The sequence below is a fragment of the Hippoglossus hippoglossus genome, chromosome 17 (assembly GCF_009819705.1).
Source record: "Hippoglossus hippoglossus isolate fHipHip1 chromosome 17, fHipHip1.pri, whole genome shotgun sequence".
NCBI classification, from domain to species: domain Eukaryota; kingdom Metazoa; phylum Chordata; class Actinopteri; order Pleuronectiformes; family Pleuronectidae; genus Hippoglossus; species Hippoglossus hippoglossus.
The window spans coordinates 3649285-3652713 of NC_047167.1; the positions used below are offsets into that span (position 1 = coordinate 3649285).

At 38.7% G+C, this 3429-nt stretch overlaps 1 long non-coding RNA gene across 1 annotated transcript; it reads right to left on the reverse strand.

Moving 5' to 3' along the window:
* Positions 1-2202: 2202 nt before the first annotated feature.
* Positions 2203-2648, reverse strand: LOC117778208. Its single transcript, XR_004616754.1, has 3 exons — positions 2590-2648; positions 2409-2500; positions 2203-2262 (listed from the first exon to the last, which is right to left on the reverse strand). It is a non-coding gene; the product is annotated as an uncharacterized LOC117778208 (long non-coding RNA).
* Positions 2649-3429: the final 781 nt, after the last annotated feature.

Below are 3429 nucleotides of genomic sequence, written 5' to 3' on the forward strand. Positions count from 1 at the left end.
AACTCTATATCCTTCAACTTAGCTAACTATCTAGATGGTAATTTTGATTATAGTTATTAATTTAATTTTTGATCAGAGTTCCAAATTTGTAGTATACTTTTATGAGACTTAATCAATAAATTGGCTATCTTTTCCCTTCCTTTGAATGGTGGTGCCCCGAGGTAACTTTAAACAATTAAAGTTATGATTTAATATTAATGTTTTTAATATTAATATTCAATATTTTATTTTGATAACCAAATTTATTGAATGCCGAAAGGCACACCATTTTATGGTATCACGTTTAATGCATTATTGCACAACATAGGATAAGATAAGATGTACCTTTATTTATCCTCCGTAGAGGAAATTCACAAATGACAAAGTGAGAAACATCCTCCTGCAGAACCGTTCCAGATGTACACATGCAAGAGTCATGGAACCACAGTTTAGGCCTGTGCATGCACCACCAGTTTGGTTCTCATGGTTTTCCAGGTATGCATATGTCAAACTCTATCAAAGCTGCCAACATTATTAAAACAACAAATATATATATATATATATATATATATCAAATTTTCTTCTCTTCTATAAAATGTTTGTGGATATCGATTTTTTTTTATCAATATAAACATTTATTAAGTTAACACAGCCATAACCCTACATAATAAACATTCATCAAAAACCGCTGTATGCCTGCACACATGCAAATAAAAATATACAGACACTGATATCTATATCTATATCCATACATATTTTATATTCAATTTCTGCCAATAGATCCATTTCACCTAAATCTTACACACTGGACCTTTAAGGTTAGGGGCCAGGAAATGCATTATGTCAATGAGTGTCCTCACAACTGTAGAGAGACGTGCATGTCTCGTGTGTGTGTGTGGTTGTGTGTGTCTGTGTAGGGGGCGTGTCAACACAGGGATAATTGCCCTTCCCCTTTGCTCACTACATAAACTTCATCAACAGCTCCACCAGCTGATGCTCGTGTCCGTCCTCCGAGTGCGCAGCAGAGTGCACGAGTCAAGCAGCGGCGGTCAGCTCGGTCACACTTGTCTCCACAAACAGGGACAATGACAGGGAACCACTGGGGATATGGAAAGGAGGACGGTAAGATCTCACACATGCATCCTGCAGCTCCAGGCATGCATCCTCTCTGTGTATAGGCTGCACAATGGATTCTTGCTGTCCCTTGGTTTTGCTGGAGGGGGTTTATTGCATTGTGTGTTTTATCCAGAGGAGTAACCTAGATGTTAAAATGGCTGTTAATGTGAGATTAGCCCCGAGCTTAAAGGGATGACCGCTGTAACCTTAACCTGGCTTTTGCCCTGATTTGTCCCTCAGAGAGAAAACATGGCCTTGTATCAGTTTCCTCACTGAGCTGTTTTATCAGGAGCCTCAGTGCACCTGCTTTTTCACTTCATTCAATTTTTCAATCAGCCAATCAGCTGAGCAATGCGTGAATCCTCCCAGATGCAGGTCAGACGCCTCAGTTAACGTGATTATGTCAACACGTTGTGTAATGCATGCCATAAAGAATCAAGGCTGCTTGAGAGAAAAGGGAGGAACCTCCCAGAAATGGTAAATAATAAATAAAGTGCTTTGTTCCATTGTTCATTGTGATTAAGAAACAAGATGGTCTTCTCACTGATTCATTTTTTATATTTAATCCTTTTTAAATTAACCTGATTGTTGCCTCAGAAGAAAGACATGCTTTTAAATATATAAATAAATGTTATTTATTATATTTAACAAAACTAAAGCTTTAACCTATTGAAAGAACTTTCCCTGCAGTGAGATCAGTTTTTTTTGTTTGAGCTATCACGAGGCACAAGGACAGAAGTGGGTATATCAAATTCTACCCATTTGAAACAGGAAAAAATCGATATGAAAAATCGATATGTGGCAACCAATGCTGATAGTGTATGGGAAACACACAGAATCTTTAAGAATATTGACCTGTAGCAGGTCAGAGTCCTTCAATGAGACCCAGGAATCCTTTGTGTTCACAAAGCTAAAAGAATGTGGCCATATGTGTCTCAGAGCACCTCCGAATGTGGTGTGTGTGTGTCCTCAATGCGGTTTGGGTGTGTTCACACCTGTGCTTGGAGCTGTCCACTCGCGATTGGATCACCTGAGACAGATGTTAATGCCAGATAGGAACAGACCCTACGTAGTTTCAATAAAATAGTTTTAGGAAAAAGTCCAAACCTGTGAGGTGATGTTGTTACACTGCTCACTGTTGAAGAGGTCTTCAAGAGCACTATGAATCTGCAGAAAAAAGAGCTGTTACATGAATAGTCTAACTACGAACTTTGCCACTAAAGATAACAGACTGTTTGAGGCTTAATAAGATTAGATATTTTGCATGAGACAGATATCTCTTTAAAACAATATTAGTATATGAGGTCTGGTACCTTGGTTGGATTTAAAGCCATATTGACATTTTTAATAGCTTCCTCGAAGTTTTTTTCATCCTCTGGGAAACCGTTCTCATTCTTCAGGATCCCTGAAGAGACACAAAATAATAATCAATCACAGATAGGGTTGAGTTACACAGACAGGTCATTGAACTGCAATCTAGAGGTCCACCGATACCTTCCCGAATGATTTGTCTGAATGCCTCTTTCTCCTTGTAATTTTTTGGTGGCTGGCAGGACAGAGGAAGAGAAAATTTATTCTTCAGCAACATTAACAAACCAGATGAATAAACATGAGTGATGATGTTTTTATCAGACAAATACTACACAGAAAAATGTACTGTACCTCACTGAGCCATTTCTCCAGATATTTCGCAACAATGATGACCCAAAGTGTGTGACTGTGATCCTACAGAATAAATGAAGATTTAAATATGATCACTTTGTGTAAATCTTTACAGGGTTAGGGTTAAACTGGTTTAAACTTGCTAATGTGCTGAAACCAAAATAGATACCTTCTTGTCCATTTTGTCAAGGTCATAGGACTGAATGTGTTTCTTAAATTCACTAAAAGGCTGATCTAACCTCAGGTCCTCCAAGGCATTGTCTGGGTGAGATTCAATCACTGAAGAGAGACAGTAAAATATGCTGTATAATATTTATTATTTTATATTAAAAACAGTTCAAACTAGGGCTACGTTGTAGCACTAACGGGCCCGAGCACAGGCATTTTGAAGCCTGTTGCAGTTAGTGGAGAGAGCGATCAATGACCAAGCGCACGTCTCCGCGTTGCATGCGTTTTGCGCACTGCAGCAAGGATAAATGCTTCACTTCCTGCGTCCGTCACGCGATGTCGATCCTTGCCTGCTAATTGCTCATTACGGTCCACGCTATCAATTGCACATCACACTGTGAAGATTCTATGTAAATCGAATGATAGTTGTAAAACAAAGCTTACTTCATGTTGCCAGTAGGTGGCGCCATCAGTATTATTACATACAGACTAATAGATCTGTTC